The sequence below is a fragment of the Orycteropus afer genome, unplaced genomic scaffold (genome assembly GCF_000298275.1).
Source record: "Orycteropus afer afer isolate SDZICR_OR568_19922 unplaced genomic scaffold, OryAfe1.0 scaffold00103, whole genome shotgun sequence".
In the NCBI taxonomy this organism is placed as follows: Eukaryota; Metazoa; Chordata; class Mammalia; order Tubulidentata; family Orycteropodidae; genus Orycteropus; species Orycteropus afer.
The window spans coordinates 2980725-2999403 of record NW_006921690.1 but is presented as its reverse complement, the minus strand read 5'-3'; positions in this window follow the sequence as shown (position 1 = coordinate 2999403).

Here is an 18679-nt window from a genome sequence, read left to right as displayed (position 1 = left end):
TTGAACCGCCAACCTTCTGGTTAGCAGTCAAGTGCCTGAGGCACTATGCTACCAGAGCTCCTTTCTGAGTTTTATACCTGGCCAAATGCTGCCCTTTTGATCTTGTATGGTTGATTGCTGCAAGGAGGGCACATCTGCTTGGTGTTATTGGTCACCCCATGGACCTATAACTTGGCTGAAAGAAGAACCACCGGAGTAAATTCAGTTTCAGGCTTGAAGGCTATCTAAGGGCCACAATCTTGGGGGTTCCACCAGTCTCTATCAGAACAGTAAGACTTGTCTTTTTCATTATTTTCAGTTTTGTTCCACACTTTTCTTCCACTTTGTCACTTTTATTGTGATCCTTTTCAGAGCGGTCAGCAGTGGTAGTAGTGCATCATCTAGGTTTTTTGTTATTGTTGTTCTCAGGGTCCTAAAGGCTGAAGTTCACATAGTCCACTAGACCCTTGGTTTAGTTGTTTCCACGTATTTTTTATTCTCTTCACTCTTTGATCCAAATGCGGAGAGAGCAATAGATGCATCTCAGATGGATGCTTATAAGCTTTTAAGACCCCAGTTGCTACTCACCAAAGTAAGATGTAGATCACTGTGTTTATGAACTATGTTACACTGATTGACCTTGATGTCTCCTACAACTATGGTCCTGAGCCTGCAGGCCCAATGACTCATTCCCTCAAGGTGTTTGGTTGTAGCGAAGAAGTTTTCACTAAGGTTGCTCCCTGTTTGCTCTACTATATACATGGATATTTTTATAGCACATACAAATACATATGTAGAAATATTGTCTGTTAAACCTTTCAGCCAAGTAATAGGTCTATGGGGTGACTAATAACACCAAGCAGATGTGCCCTCCTTACAATAATCAACCATACAAGATCAAAAGGGCAGCATTTGGTCAGGTATAAAACTCAGAAGGCAAGAATGGATAGGTAAGAAGGATGAAAAGAAACAGTAAACACAGGGAGTAAGTAGGAAGAGTGTTGTTACATTGTGGGAACTGCATTCAATATCATCAAAAAGTGTGTGTGAACCATTGAACGGAAAACGAATTTGGTATAGTCCCGTTCACCTACCCACACCTGTTCACCTTGCCTACTTTATGTATCCACTCGTGGATTGTTTGTTACTGCTGAGAATGCAGGATTGTGTATGTAATAGTGTTTACCCTTGTTGTCTGTAACTCTTATGTACCTCTCTGTGCCTTCCTTTTCCTTAGTCATATTGTGCTGGTCATCATATTTTTGTATACTATCTTTCACTTCACCCAAATTAATACACGTCTCTTATCTAGTTGGGAGCTTGATGACAGTGAGTTTAGTTTTCTCGGTTTTATCTAGTTAGTGATTTTCCCTTATTTTACTTATTTGTAACTTTCATAGGCTGCCTCTCTAACAAGAATGTAAACTGCATGAGAGCAAGAATTTCCATCTCTGTTGTTCACTATTATGTCCCCAGCACCTAAAACAGGTGTGAGTAGAGGCTCATGCGATAGTTATTAATTGAATAAAGATCCTCAATTCTCACTAGCCCCTCCTATTTCTTATTATCAATATCATTTCTTCCTTACCTCATTTCTCCATTTTAATCCTCCTTTTCCTGGCAAAGCAAACAAACAAAATCCAAGGTGCTAATTAATCCTGGCTTACAAACTTCATGGAAATTCTGCTATGTATATATTTGTATTTACTTTTGCCTTCCAGATGGGAGATATGGGGCGTGGGAAGGAAAGAGAATTTAGAGAATTCTTGACCTGGCGGGGCTCTTCCCTGTCCCAGCTCCTCTTTCTTCTCCCCTCCCACTGCTTGCCACTCACATTCATCCTCACATTCCTGCGTGGTGAGTTCTGCTTTTGGGCAGATCCGGGCTGGGCTAGTTAGAGCCAGCAGGGTCCAGGTTTCCAGCATCCAGTCATTGACTGCACAGCCCAAGAAACACACGTGTTGGGTTGCTCTTTCTGTGAGTCAGACTCTGCGCTGTTATATTTGATGAATGATAAATCACAACCCCAATTCTAGAAATCTGGAAGGAAGAGAGTGGGGTGGGGATTGTAGACAGCGCAAGAGAAGCCCAGCCCCACATGACTGATGGTGCTATTTGCGTGGCTTCCTCTGTCACCACAGCATTGTGTCGGTTGCCAAGGAGATGTAAAGGCAAATTCTGATGAGACTCTGCAGAGCGTGGGTGGCAAAAGACAGAGAGGACAACACCCAAATACTTGGCTCCCCACCCCCCGGCCACAAAAGAAGACACACAGGAGATGGAAAGACAGGGGCTGCATTTGTTATTCAAACGCGGGCTTCCCCACGGGTACTCTCTGGTCCTGTGCAGCCCGCTAAGGAGGAGGTTCTTGCAGCTAGCTATGCTGGTTTATTTTAGCCGCAGGGGGTATATGTGTGTTGTCAGAAAACACCTTGTTTTTTTCAAGGGCTAGAGAGACTGGTGACTGAGGTATTCTTCCGCTGGCATTTGGAAGGTGGGGCAGTAAGCTAAGGCCCCTGATCACCAAGGAGGCGTAGGTAAATTGGAAGAAGGGGTGCCAGGACCAAGACTCCAAGGCCTAGGAATCCTTTCTGAGCTCACAAGCCTTCACTGAATTAAAGAACATGGCATGGAGGCTTAGACAACAAACCTGCAGAAGGAACAATGCTTTCTAACAGCTAACTCAGATGACAAGCCAGGCCCAGTTTCCACAGGCTAATGCCAAAATAAGACCACAATTTGACAGGCCTTTCAAAGTATAGAGTAATTACATAATAATGCTACAAAACACGCCTAGTGCTTTCATCTTGACAAAGGGTGCCGGTCCGTTCTCATTCTCCTCCCCCCCAACACACACAGGAATAAGGCTTTGTTTCTCCCATTTTACAGATGAGAAGATGGAGGATCCCGGAGGTGAAGGAATTTTCTGCCTCCAAGAAGTAGAAAATGGTTTGCAATCCAGTCTTATGACTCTAAATGTAGGGTATCGCCCAGTTCTCATGGTACATGAGTTCCTTAAAATGAGCTAAACGAGACTGAGGCCTGAAACCACAAGGCTTGCTGATATGTCTGCAAACTGCTGCTCCAAGCCAGAAAGAACTGCACAAAGAAGAGGAACCACATTGCACCACATTGCACCTCGGCGTGGCTCACGCATGCTGAATATTTACATGTTATCCCCACACGTCTCTATAGCAACTGGCAGAGAGGCAAAAATGCTTCCGTGGTATTTGTAAGAGGACGAGAAGAGAGCATTCGGATCCTCTTTCGCCCGGCAGGCAGGCTATTTCTATCCTCTGGCTTCATGATTCTCCAGCAATCATTTGGCATGAGTCTTTCACACAGCAGGGAGCTCGTGAACCCACCCAATAGGCATTTGAACCGTACAGGACAGAAGGACCTCATCACCTCCCTCTCACCTCCCTCTTCAAGGCAATTATTCGCAGAGTTAGGAAGGGATTTAGTTATTAAGAAGTCTCAACAGTAAGGAGCTGAAAGGTTGTGGTTTCCAACATTTAACCACAGTATTTAAGGCGTGTCTCCATTTTTCTTACAGTTTCCAAGTGCATATCATTACCTAGTTCTCCCTGAAGAATCTAAACTGCTTTATGATACATACTATTGGTGATGTGAGCTGAGATTCTAAGGCAGCAAACATCTTTCTCAGAAACCTCCCTCTTCGATCCTCTTTCCCACGTTGCCCCTTTGAAACTACCCCTTCTAACAGAGATTCTTAAAGAATTCATGGGGCTTCTTGGTCAGAGCTGAAGCCTATGTTTCGCAATTAAAATTATAATTCAATTTCACATAAGTACAACAGGATTTTTTTTTTTTAAATCTTTCAGGATCACAGTTTGTGATTCACAATATCTGATTTCTGTGGTATTAGTGTTTTGTGTCATGGCGTCAGTAAGGTTGGTGTCACCTACTGCAGTAACTCATGGTGTCACTCCCTCTCCCATCAGTGAGAGGTCCCACAAGCTCTGCCCCCTCAGTGGGCAGAACTGCCCTGGCTTTCCTTGACAACATGCACAGGGAGCCCAGTGCATAGCGTCGTGGTCCCACCCCTCCTGACCCACCCCACCGCCTCAGCTTCTGCGGCTCCTCCCCTTTCTCACTGGCCAATGTGAAGAGCCTCCTCTTGGGCCTAGCAGGGCACCTTGCTTGCCCTGGGCCCTGACTGGTGCGTGGAGAGGGGAGGTTGAGGGGGCGAGGTGAGAGGTGTGATGAGTTACCACACGGGGTGATGCCACTGATGCTAGTGATGCCACCGCCTTGTTGGACCCTTACCCTGCAACATAGGCCCACCAATTGCTGCCGCTGCTGTGAACCTTAGGGTCATCCGCATCACCCCCCCAGACAGAGTCAGGGGATGCAATCTGAACCCCCTCCCTCCACCTCCCTAGTGATGCCACTTAGTCAAAAACACTGTTTTAAGTGTTTTGGGAGAAAAAAAGAGTAAAAGCATCCCTGATCCCCCAAAAGATTACAATCTAGTTTAGCTAAACCCTTATATAACAGTCAACCACGAGCACTACACTCTTAACCCACAGCCAGGATGGATTAACCAGCAAACATGATATACGTCAGCTTGCATTGAGCGAGGTACCCACAGGTTTAATTGCGTTTCCTTGTTAATCTATGGTGAGCAACTTCACATGGGTTTTAGGTAAACTTGTGCCCTACAGATTTGTGTGAAGGCACAATTGGATTTGGGCATACTTTGGTTATTGGGTAATCTGGCCCTGCGTTACAGCCAGCACATGCTAAAGTCATATGAGTCCCTATGCAACTGTCCCAGACAGGGCTGGCTTTACCTGCAAGCAACCAAGGGATTTGTTTGGGGTTTAATGTACTATCATTGCTACTTTGCAGTTTTAAATTACATTACCTTTGATTTTGGGTTTTGTAAAGTCCAACAGGACAATGGAGCACGTCCCTGGGGCTTAGAGATGCTTAGCAGTTGTGGCCTGTCTCCTGCTCCTCCCACTTTCAATTCCTGGTCCCGAGACCCTACCCAATCTCTTTCCCAGCCTCACTCCACTTAGCAGGGGATAGGAAGGCAAGCCTTCTGCTCTTGAGCTCTTTCCTGGCAGGAGCCTAGGTACCAGCTTGGGGAGGATTAGGGTTGGGGTTGGGTGTGCACTTGGTGGCATCTTGGGGAGGGACATGACATTACTGTCTCCTCCCTGTACACCACTGTTCAGTTAGTGGGGGACTCAGCAGAGGACTCTTACCTTCCCCCATCCAGGCATATTGATAAGGATATTGTAATTTCTTGGTGTGGTCACCCATCCACAGCGGGTTGGGGCAGTGGGCTGGTGGGAAGGAAGATTAATTTCCCACCTCTGGCAGGCCGCATACTCATTTTGTGCTGGGGTCTACAATTATGTATCCAGCTCTGGTCCCAGACCACCTGTACTCTATCCACTGCCCTACTTTCAATATAAGCAGATCTTTGACAAGATCCTTGATCCTTATTTCCTATCAGTTCAATTAAAAAAATATGTATTATATTCCTTAGAACCCATTTCTACCATAAAACGTCCCTCAAAATGATTATTAAAGTGAGATGTGAGTACAATGAAGTCACCTCACAAATATATTTAGTATTTTTAGTGTAATTATAGTCTTTAGAATTTACTGTCTGTGTAAAATGTGTTCCATGCTTTGAGCTTTTACTTGTTTATTTTGGAAAATCAAGCACACTTAAAGTTTACAACATAAATGTTCCTTTTGGGGGACTTTCCCTCAGAGACTAGACCTACTGAGACTTTGTTCCACACTTGTGCAGACATTTTAGGGTGGAGAAGTGGCAGTTTGTTGATGATTTCCTTTCAACACTGATCCAGTTTTGGAAAGGAATAGTTACAAATAACAAGGCATGGAATTCTCCCCACAGAATATTTTTAACAAAATAATACCTTGTAAATTTTCCTTTCTTTTTTGCATAGAAGGTTGGACCAAGCACATACATACTTGTACATTTGCCATTATATGACACTGGACCTTGAGCAGTATGGATGGAGGATGTAGATGGTGAATTAGACAATCCCTGCCTTTAACAAGACTGTAAGACCTTCATCTAGGGAAGAAGGACAAATTTGTAGCTGTTGATGGGAGCTGGACAAGAGCTCATGGTCAGCTTGCAGGTCTTGTTCCACAGCTTAAGCAACCCTCAGCACTGCATTGTTAATGGGAGAAGGCTGCTTGGTCAGGGTAACTGTGGACAGGAATAGATTACTTGCAACCTACTGGGAATTGCCACAGCCTGACACAGAGAGAACCTTGTTTCTTATCTGCCTCTAGCATAGAAATTGCTTTCAGAGAAGCATGATTTCTTGGTTCAACGTGAAGATGACAGTAGACACTGGAATTATTATCATTAATAATTATTATTTCAGGCCTACTATGTGTCAGGCACATAGATGTGCCTGATCCAAGCCATGGTATTTTTAGTAGCCTCACATGTATGTGAAAGTTGGACAATGAGTAAGGAAGATTGAAAAATTGATGTCATTGAATCGTGCTGTTGGTGAAAAATACTGAAAATACCATGGACTTCCAGAAGAATGAACAAATCTGTCTTGGGAGAAGTACAGCAGAAATGCTCCTTAGAAGTGAGAATGGCCAGACTTTATCTCACATATTTTGATCATGTTGTCAGAAGGGAACAGTGCCTGGAGAAGGATAGCATGCTTGCTAAAGTATAGGATCAGTGAAAAGGAGGAAGACCCTCAGCAAGGTGGATCAGCATAGTGGCTGCAAAGACATAGCAAGGATTGTAAGTATGGCATAGGGAGGACCAGTCATTGCTTTGTTCTGTTGTGCTTAGGGTCGCTATGAGTCGGAGCCAAATCAGTGACACTGACAACAACAACAACGTGTGTCAAGCACCATGCTAAGTTCAATGGGTCATGGTGGATTAGAGAAGATACTTATGTAAGCAAAGGATTAATGTAAATTGTGTATGGAAATTGGGCATGGGGAAGTGACAGTCAAACTCTTTAAGCATAAACCTCAGCTCTGACCCCAGCTGGCTCTGTGACTTTGGGCAAGTTCCTTGACTTCTCTTTGGTTTCTTTAGTTGCCAAATGAGTTTGTGGCTAGGAGAAGAGAAGTCTACCTGGCCTCCAAGTTGTCTTTTTGTTTGAAAATTCTCTGATTCTTTGAACTTCCTAGAAACCTAGATTCTAGATTACATAGGCTACATTCTTTTTGACTTGTTTTACTCATTACTTCCTTGGACATCTTGGTCTATCCTGATCCAAGATAGTAAATGTTTTCACTTCAGTTGCCAACTCTGATCAATTGGAGTGCTGCATAGAGAAGGGTTGTGATTTGACATCCCAAATTACTGTGAAAGGAATTGATTAGTTCAGGTTGTCTTTCATGGGTACAGAAGATAAGGAAAAGAAGTTTTTCATGTGTCTGCCCATGTAAGTCTAAGGAGACTCAGAAATCCTGCTCAGGGACTTAATTGAAAAGTGTGTGTAGGGAGAAACCCTACAAAATAATTGCTTTCTTTGAGATCTTTCCAATTGAGATGCTCCACAAAAGGTTTGCAATCTTCCTATAGATAAGAATCCTTAAGGACCATTCAGCCAAGCCCACAAAAATGTTCAAATCTCTAATAGGACTCAGAAATTCCATGACAGTCATGAAGGGAGTTAAAGTTTTAGAAAGACATGGACAGTCTTGGCTTTCTTAATGTTGAGGTTGAGAATTTGGTTTTGCTAAAGAGTTGCAGCTGGAATTAGATAGGAAGTGAGCTTCTGGAAGCACCAAAAATGAATCCTCACTCCTACTCTTGACACCTGCAGCATCAAAACCACCAGATGATGACAGCTGCTGTGGGAATCTAAGAAAGTGGAGAAGTGTCTAGCTTGCATCAGCCAAGCTTGGTACAAAGGCCAAGGGACTGGAAACAACAGGAAGCCAGCTGTCTGTGTCATTGCAGATACAAGAAAGTACTCTCAAAACACAGAGGTGAAATGACTGGGGACCTTAGGCAGCTTGGACTATCCCAGGAGCTCTTTCACTCTTATCTCATCTGTTGAGAGCCTTGAGAAAACCAGGCAGACTGACCAAGGCCAGAGGCAGCTCACCATCTTTCAACTTTCAACAGAGGAGCTTTCAACTGAGGCCTTTGATTTCAAGACATGGCTGTCACTGAGTTGAACATTTTCCCATCATAAGAGGTGGACTGGGTCAGAGACAGACACTGCTTCAAATGTTAGTTAGGCTAGTTAGGCTAGTCTTTCCCAGTGACAATGACTACATTTTTATCTAGTATGTGGTAGATTGATTGCATTAACAGCACTAATTTTTTATGTCTTTGTGTATCTACATACACCTCTTGGTAACGCCTTCCCACATTGATTCTTGGTTTGATCATGTAACTTGTTTCAGATAATGTTGTTGTTGTTAGGTGCCATTGAGTTGGCTCTGACTCAGGGAGTCAGTGATCCTATATACATCAGAATGAAACACTGTCTGGTCCTGCACCATCCTCATAATCTTTGATATGCTTGAGTCCATCATTGTAGCCACTGTGTCAATCCATCTCATTGAAGGTCTTCCCCTTTTTTGCTGCCCTTCTACTTTACCAAGCACAATCTCCTTCTGAAGGGTCTGGTCTCTTCTGACAATATGACCAAAGTACGTGAATCAAAGTCTAGCCATTCTTACTTCTAAGGAGCCTGTTGGCTGCACTTCTTCCAAGACAGATTTATTTGTTCTTCTGGCAGTCCATGTATTTTCAGTATTCTTCAGATAATAGAACAGTGGAAAATTTGACCCCAACAGATGCTTAAAAACCACTTGTTCATTTCTGGTTGTCCTCCTTGACCCCTGACCTCAGCATGAGAACATGCCTAGGCTAGTCTGCTGGAGGTAAGTGAGAAGCACATGGAAGGGAGATAAGGCCATCCTAGAATCTTTTCCCCCAAAATCTTCTGACAGACTGACCAAAAGCACACGAGCCAGCCCAGCTGACATCAGCCAAACCCAGCCCAGATTAGCAGACCACCTAGCTGACCCAGGTAGTTTGTGAAAAATAGAAAATGCTTGTTATTTTAAGCCATGAAGTTATGGAATGTTTTGTTTTGTGGCAATAACTAACTGACACAAGAGGTCTCCCATGTGTGAAGACAGGGATTCATAGTATGGGCTTAAGCTGTGTCTACTGCTAGGATTAAAGCATGACTAGAAAACTCTGAGGTATTGATAGGGCAGTCTGTCAAAAAGGATAGAACTCATCCCAAGGAGAGAACAAGCCAAGCAGAGAAGCTTGGGCCAGGAACAAAGCTTGGGTCAGTCATCAGATGCTGAGAAAACTCTACCACCATCTGTCATTCTAATGGGTCTTCTGGAATAGGCTCAATGAACTCTCGTCTGATTCTTACAGTTGTGGATACAGGGAAGGTATAGGTAGAAAGGACTGTTTCAGTAACAGGACATTGGGACACGAGGTGCCTAGCTTTGGGAACAGTGTAGAAAATTGTAAAGCTAAAGCATCATGATAGGCTCTGTGTGAGCAAAGCACACAATTGAAATCCAGAGGATTCTAGCACCTCAGCTGCACACAAGGCAATTTCTGGTGGGCGAAGGTGGTACCCAGCAGAAGAGGGTAATTATCTCAATCTAAATAGCTAGATTAATTCAATATTTCATTTATCTATGCATTCAACAAACATGAGGCCTAATCTGATTACACTGTGTTAGGTTATACTGAAGAGGAGATAGAAGAATTCATGAGTCCCTGTCCATATGAAAATACTTGGCATTGAGTCAACTCCAATTTGTGGCCACCATGTGTATCAGGGTAGGACTGTGCCAGTCCAAAGACTAGCAGTGCAAGTCTGTCCTGAGGCTCCTCTGAAGAAAGGTGTGGCAATCCACTTCTCAAAAATCAGCCATTGAATTCCTTATGAAGCACAGTCCTGTGACACACATGAGGTCATCATGAATTGGAATTGACTCAACAGCAACTGATTCTTGTCCATAAGAAGCCCATAGACTGATTTATGCTGCAAAATAGGTTTATCTGTGTACTTGGATTGATTGATTGGTAATGGCTGCCTAGATCATTCTCTTGAGGAGCATTTAAGAGGCCACATTCTGATTCAGAGGACTACTTTGTCCATATATTTATAATCCTGATGGTTTAGGTTTGTGCCTTGAATCCGTAAGTGGCACTTAGCCATAAGGCCATGAACAGGGCCACTTGCTTGTATTGTATACAAACTCCTCCTCACTTCCTCTTCCGGCTTTGGCTGAGAGACAAAGGGGTGAACTGATCCTGAAAAGAAGTTGGCATTATTCTTTTTGGATAAACAAAGGAGCCTGATATATTATTTTCCCCCTGTATCCATTACACATTTGAAAAACAATCCTCAGAACGAGGTGAGGCCCTAGGCACAAAGACAAAAAATCATTCACCTTCCTCCAGTAGAAAGTGATAAAGGGGTTGGGGGTTTGAAGACCATAACTCAGCCTTGAAAATAAGCACTAAAATGTCACCAGCCCAGGCTGGCACCATATGGGCAATGAAATAAAGCAAATCCACTCCATCAGGTTTCTCGTATTTGTCTACTATGAATGTGGTTAATCTGTCATGGTCTTGGCAAGGCTGCAGGAGCTAAAGAGCGATGGGCAAAGCTCTCAGTGGACATTTAATAAATACAGTGGATGGCTCTTTAGGAGCTTGACTGAGGAGCTCAGCCTGGTTTTGGATGCAAAGTATTTGGCGACTGGGGAGAGGTAAAGACTTTAAATTCACTACGATATTCTGTTCTTAAGGAGCCTTGATGGCTCAATAGTTAAATGCTCAGTTGTTAACTGAAAGGTCTGCAGTTCAAACCTACCCAGTGGCTCCACAGGAAAACTCTATGGGGCAGTTCTACTGTGTCACATGGGTTCACTATGAGTCAGAATTGACTCGACAACATCCAATAACAACAATCCTGTTCTTGAAGCTCTGTTTGTTTTGTAGCTAAATAGAACTCAAAAGGTTGAGTACTTAATGCATACTTAATTGAATATGACTTTTGTAGTCTGCACAGACTGTTCTTGAATCTCTACTCCACCACTCTGACTCATGTGAATGCCTTAAGCCTCAGTGTCTCTGTCTGAAAAACAGGAATAATAATAGAATTCATCTCAGAGTTTTGAGATGACTGGATAAGTATGTATGTGGAGAATTCAACAGAGAGCCCAACATGTAGTAAGTGCTCAATAAGTGATACCCATTAACCATTGCCATTGAGTCAATTTGACTCATAGCAACACTATAGGACAGAGTAGGACTGCCCTATAGGGTTTCCAAAGCTGTAAATCTTTACAGAAGCAGGCTGCCTCATCTTTCTCCTATGGAGCAGCTGGTGCATTCAAACTACCAACTTGTTGGTTAGCAGTCATATGCTTTAATCACCGTGCCACCAAATCTCCTCAATAAATGATAAATTATTAGCAATTAAATTCCAGGCTCTTTTGGATTGTCAGCCATACGTATTGACAGCCCTTTCTGTCCTCTCCTTTATATTCACAGGCAGCATGGGGCTCAAATTCCCCTTGGCCAGATGTCCAGAGTGTACATCCTGAGTGGAGCTGCATCTCCCCGCCCCTCTCTCCTTGTTGTTGTTGGTATGTGCCGTCGAGTAGGACCCAACTCCTAGCGACCTCTCCCTGGGTTTCTGAGGCGGTATCACTATGGAAGTAGATTGCCCAACCTTACTTCTGAGGAGTGGCTGGTGGGTTTGAACAGCCAGCCTTCTGGTTAGCAGTCAAGTGCCTTAGGCCCTATGCTACCAGAGCTGCCCCCACCTCCTAGTCCTGCCTAAATGTCCTGTGAAAGCAGCCCATGTTTGTATGCACATATTTCCAAAAGGAGACACTGTTTGCTCAGCAGCTCAGCTTCCAGACAAAGCTGTGTATATCTAAGACTCAAGCCATGGTGACCCTGGAAAATGAGAGGGATGGGTAGAAGAGGAGGAAATGAAGTTGCTCAAACCAAAGCCCATAGCACTAAAGCCAAACCGCTTCAGGTCAAGGACTGTTTATGTTTCGCTGTGGGCAGTGCTTGCCTTCCAAGGGTGAAGGATTTGAATACTTGAAGCCACAGAGCTACAGTGATCTGGTCAGTCAGCATAGCAGTAGGGCAGTAGGGACAATTTTTATAGTGAAAGAACACTGGGAAGGCAGGAGAGATGTGCTCACATTCTCATTCCCTGGGATTTAATTTCCTTTACTTTCCAGGAAAACGAGAGTAGAAAATAGAGTGCCTCCTCCACTGTGTAAGGAGCTCTGGTGGCACACTGCCGAAGGCATTTGACTACTAACTAGAAGATTGATGGTTCAAACCCACCAGCCACTCTGTGGAAACTAGATGAGGCAATCTATTTCCATAAAGACTTACTGCCTCAGAAATATGGCAGAGTAGAAAAAAGCTAAGATTTGAAGGAGACAGTTCAGCTTTAAGACTTGTCTCTGCATTCTTTAAACCTGGAACTGAGCCTATTCTTTGAGATCACCTTCTAGCAAAATAGCAGAGTGGCACACAAAATAAACTATATTATCCATAATATCAGTGCTCTACTTAAAAACCATCTGTATAAGACCAAACGGTCAACGATTATGCAAAAGCAAAGATGAAAAGATAAGGGGACAGGGAAACTAGACTACTGGAAATGGAACAAACAGAACACAATCAAGAGAGCGTTGACATATTGTTGTCAAATGAGAACCTAACTTGTGTAAACTTTCACCGAAAGCTCAATGAAATATTATCTTTTTTTAAAAGACTTGTCTCTCCTGCTTTCTGTCTACATACTCTTGGGCAAGTCCTTTAGACTTTCTGGCAGCCTCAAATGCCACATCTGTAAAATAGGGACAGTTACACACTAACATGAGGATTTCCTGACATAATGTATGTGTCAGCTTTTTTAAGGTAAGAATGTATGTGCACAAATATTTCCTTGGCTAAGTAGCTTTCTCTCTGTACCTTTTCTTCCTTCCCCTTTGTCCTGCTTCCTTCCCATTTCTTCTTTATTCCTGCCTAAGGCACTTGACTCCTAACCAGAAGGCTGGTGGTTCAAACCCACCAGCCACTCCTGGGAGGGAAGGTTGGGCAATCTACTTCCGTAGTGATACCACCTCAGAAACCCAAGGAGGGGTCACTATGAGTCGAGTCCGACTTGACAGCATGTAACAACAGCAACAAATCAGAAAGTCCATGGTTGTATTTGAATCTTTGAGAGAAATGAAACATGATTCAAATTTCTTTGTAACTGAAGGTAGTGGGAATGGCACCATGAAAGTTAACATCCTTTCTGTAAAACGTGGGATGACATTCTCCTAAAAACATGGCCCTGTCATTGTTTGGAACTGCTTCTGCTAACCCACTGCAGGGAGTAGGCTCTGAAAGTACTGGCCAGATTTCAAATATGTACACACAGAATGAGAGACATTTTTCCAGTTGCTCACTAGCTACAGAGCCCAGGAAAGAGCCCTAAAATTGGAAAGTACAATTCACAGCAGTTTTTTCTTCTAAAAATAGAAAGCGAGCTCTACTGTGCAAAAGGCCTGGCTTTTGGGTCTAAGTCCACAAAGGGTAGGCAGGGTGCTGCTGGCTGGCAGGGCAGCAGGGTCTTTATGTGGTGAGACATACCTACTGATGGGGCAGACCCAACTCCTGAGATCTGACTTCTCGTGCTGTCACCAAGACCCTGAGCATGATCTTCCTGCTGCTCAGCCCTGCTGTATTTCACCTAAAAGATTTCACCCTCTTGCCTCTCACCATACTGTGCAGACCAGAACCCTAGGTTGCCAAACTTGTTTTGGGCACAGGTCTGGAGTCATTAATATCATCTGTAGTAAGTCCAAGAATATCCGACATTTGGAAGAGGCAGTAGGTTTCTAGGTGCTGCTGGGTATCTTTGCTATGTGAACAGGGATATGGGTCCATATATTTTCACATAAATTTGAAACATGACCTGTGTTCCCTGAGAGCACACAATACAGGATAGCAAAATAGGATGCAGTTGAAGCAATAAATCTTGTTTCACTGGTCCCACCTGCTATCACATACTTCCACACTTGTCAAAGGGTCACTCAAATATTTCTGAGCATGTTGTTGTTGTTGTTATGTGCCGTCAAGTCAGACCCGACTCATAGTGACCCCTCCTTAGGTTTCCAAGGCAGTATCACTATGGAAGTAGATTGCCCCATCTCCCTTCCGAGGAGTGGCTGGTGGGTTTGAACCACCAGCCTTCTGGTTAGCAGTCAAGTGCCTTAGGCACTACGCTACTGGTCCCACCTGCTGTTACATACTTCCACTCTTCTCAAAGGGGCACTCAAATATTTCTGAGCATAATGGGGGTTATATCAAGCGTGCTTATAGATAAGTTCTGTCACTTTCACTTGGTGCCTGCCATTTTTGTCTTGTCCAGCAACGGCCTACTTTCAGTCATGTCTCATGCCCATAATTATTCTGCCAGCAAGCACTGAGAGAAGACTCACACCCAAAACTTCCCCAGTGGACTTGAGGTCACTGCTCAGCTCTGCCACGCCTGGAAATCTTTGCTGCTCAGGTTTTTTTTTTTTTCCCCACAGCTTTTCTCTTCCTAGAACTCTTATGTTGAGACATATGGGGCTAGGCTCCCTGATAGAGCCAAATGACATCACTGTACTGAATTCAGAATCATCCCATCCTTGCCATTAAAAAAAAAAGCTTTCATATCAGGCCATGCTCATTTGCCTGAAATTCTCTCTCCTTAGGGTTCCAGTCCCAGCTCTGCTGCCAGCTTGCTGAGTGGTCTTGGGCAAAGTGTTTAACCTCTCTGGGTTTCAATTTACTTATCTGTGAAATATAAGAGATGTGCTAGATGGTTTCTCTATTACTGCTACCAGTTGCCCTGGAGACGGTACTCTGACTCTTAGCAACCCCACATGTGTCAAAGTATAGCTGTGCTCTGTACGATTTCCAATTGCTGATGTTTCTGAAGTAGATCACCAGGGCTTTCTTTTAAGGCATCTCTGGGGGGACTTGAACCTACAACCTTTCAGTTAGTAGCTGAGAAAAAACAAACAAACCCTTAACTCACTGCCAGTGAGTTGATTCTGACTCATAGTGACCCCTATTGGGTTTTTAAGGCTGTAAATGTTTATGGAAACAGACTGCCTCATCTTTCTTCCATGGAACAGCTGATGGATTCAAACTACAGACCTTTTGGTTAGCAGCCAAATGTCTTAACTACCACACCACTGGAGCTCCTTAGTTGCTGAGCACGTTAACTATTTACACCACACAGATGGTTTTTATAGTCCCTCCTGTTCCAGGATTTGAAGAGCCTTCAGAAGTACAGTGCTTTATCAGCCATCAAACAAGAAGTGAGTAGGTACCTCTGTGTGCCAAGCCCTAGCTAGGTGTTCCGTAGATAAAGAACTGTTATTTTCGTTCCTCTCTCTGACAAGAAACAGATGCTTCTGATCATCACAATGCTTAAACCCTCCATTGGCTTCATGTGACACATAGGAAAAAATCCAGACCTGGTGGCCTCCACCTCATACTTCTTTCACTCTTGTTTAATACACCCCCAGGCACACGGGCCTTCTCTCTGTCCTTGGAATGTGTTGAGTCCCTTAACTCTTTTTGCACATTCTCTTTGTCTTTCCTGAAATGTTCTTCTCCCAGATCACCCACAACCAGCCCTTCCTCATTTTCGGGTCCACAGGGTACCTGGCTTGATGTCTTCACCATTCCCTACAGTTTGCTTTATCCTAGATGTTGGTATATTATGGCCTGTGGGTCAAATCCATTCATCCATTTATTCACATACTGTCTATGGCTGCTTTCAAGCTACATTAGCAGAGTTAAATAGTATGTATGAGTAATAGCAACAGAGACAATATGGCCCACAAAGCTCAAAATATTTGTTATCTGGCTTTTCAGAAAAAGCTTGCTAACTTCTGCCTATCTCCTGCCATCTTTTATTCATAGCATATATCAATATATGAATTGTTTAATCAAGATCTTCCTTGTTTTTTGTCTTTCTCCCCAAATAGAATGCAAGTGCCATGTAAGTCAAGGGACTTGTTTTTCTTGATCTGGACTCTTTAATTGTTAGAGTCTAGCACATTACCTGACACCAAACCAATAAATGCTGCTAGATTGAATGGTTTTAGGTCTATTTCCTTTTGCTCTAGTGCAGAACAATGAATTCAGTGCAAATACTAAGGTAAACCCCACCACTCCTGGGCCCCCACCATATTCTCATGATAAATTGCCAAGCTCTTCTCTGTTTCCACTTCCTATCCCTAGTTTTTCTCTTTCGTATCCTACTCTGTCACTCCCAGCTGCAAATGCCTTCCTGCTCTCACCCACTGTATGCTTTTACCCAACTCTTGGCCTTCAATAAAGCCAGCAGTTCTTCCAGGATCAACTCACTGCTAGGAGGTCGACCAAAGGGCAGCACTGCACTCCTCTCAGGTATTTCTGGGTGGGACCGTGAGGACTGATGGACACACAATCGCAGACACATTTTTGAGTTTGCCTCAGACCTTTCCAAGTTGAGCCTTTCTATTTGTAGTGATATGAAAAATGAATCCAGGCTGTCAAGGAATGGAACTCTGGGGCCAAGAGAAGTTTGCAACTATGAAGCTCTAAATATCAGACCTGGAGGAGCTCTTAGGAATCAACTAGTGCTGCTCAGACTTCCCCACCAAGCCCACCTAATAGCAGGTGAGAATGATGCATTTCCCCAGCAGGCGATGGGGGTGATGCTTTTACCACACCTCCCTAAGTTAATTTTATTTCAACAATCCGTTGGAGCATTTTATTCAATTCCATAACACAGTTTAAAAGAAATAACACACTTTCAAATCTTCAAGCAAAATTTATCATCTGTATCACATCATGACTTTATCTCTTGCACGCACATGCCTATGTCCCTAGTTGTACTTAGTTTGAGAAGCATGGTATCTGATCTAAGTCTCATTTAACAAATGAAGAAACAGAAGCCTCTATGGAGACAGCAATAGAAACAGAAACTGCGACCTTTGAGCCAACTCCATTCCTACCTTTTTGGGAGAAGAAGCTACTTTTCAGTGAGATTGTGAACTTGCTGCCTGGTCTCTGTCTGTGCCTCTAGATCCATCTCCCACACTTCTCCACCTAATCAGTGATTCTGTAGCCACAATCCCCATATTCATCTCTGTTGGAACTTTGTGGCTACCTGAGACCCAGAGACTCTGAGAGAGTACTTTTCATGCCAATCAAATATCTGCTTCTTTCAGAGATAATGCAATTAAAAATAAAATTAAAAAAAGTAAAGACTTTAAAATGTTTGAAGAGTAGAATTTTTTAAGGAGATGAAATTGTATACTCTTTAATGTCCTAAAATTAGCATAACACCTATGTCATTCTGTTTGACTGCCCAGCATCCAAACTTGCTTGCTGTACTTAGTGAATTTCCCACTTTCTGACTCTCAGTGGAAGGGAAGGCCACTTCCCAGGTTTCCTTACGGTAACAGCATTAGCATGTGACTGAAGCTCAACCAATGAGACATATTCATACCAAGCATTGACTAGATAGGGAGCTAGTGAGGAATCCTTATACCAAAGATGGCAGCAATAGAGGCAGATTTACCTACTTCCTCAATGCAGCAGTGCTGCAAATCAAGCAGCATGTTCCATGTCCAACCTTGGAGACAGAGGCATTCAAGTGCTCAGAGTTGTCAGGTAGGTTTCCGATCAGGACCAGTTCTGGGCATAATTTTGGATGTTGTCCTTGCCTATGCAGATTTACAGCCTTGAAAACCCAGTGGGGGTTGCTATGAGTTGGAATCGACTCAATGGCAGTCAGGTAATACAAATTTCAAAGTTGTCAGTTTTACTACATTTAAAAAGCTTTACTGTCATATGAATCATTTACATCATATGTGTGTCCATAGTGTATATGTATGTATATATATGCCATACATCTAGTCACTATAAAATTATGGGTTTATGAGGTTTGCCTGCGTGAAAAACGATTGGAGTTTATGGAAGGTATCCTACTTAAAGCACTGATTGAGGCTGTGGCCCCTTTTTTGGGGGAGATGAAAGAGTCACAAAGTTGATAATGGTTGCATTGTCAGATATCTTACGTTTTCCATCTGTCATGATTTTTTTCTCCCACTTTCCCCAGCAAGGGATCCAGTAAATGGGTGTGTTTGTGTGTGTGTATGTGTGTGTGTGTGAGAGAGAGAGAGACTTTTAGATCATTCCTTTTTTATGGCACTCCTGCCTCCATCTCACTGAGTTCTATTGCTCAGTCACAGATGTGACTTCCTTTCTCTGGAAATCACTCTCCACTAAAGAATAAAAAAGGAGTTCTGGTGACATAGTGGTTAAAAATTTGACTGCTAAACAAAATGTCAGTGGTTTGGACTCACCAGCTGCTCCAAAGGAGAAAGATGAGGCAATCTGCTTCGATAGATTTATAGCCTTAGAAATCCTATGGAGCAGTTCTAATCTGTAGGATTGCTATGAGTCAGAATTGACTTGATGGCAAAGGGCTTGACTTCAGTCTGAAAATTAAAAATGGGGAGAGACATGGTGCCATGTTCATGGACTGTACCCACTGCCATCAAGTCAATCCTGACTCATAGTGACCCTACAAGACAGAGTAGAAGTTTGCTATAGGGTTTCCAAGACTGT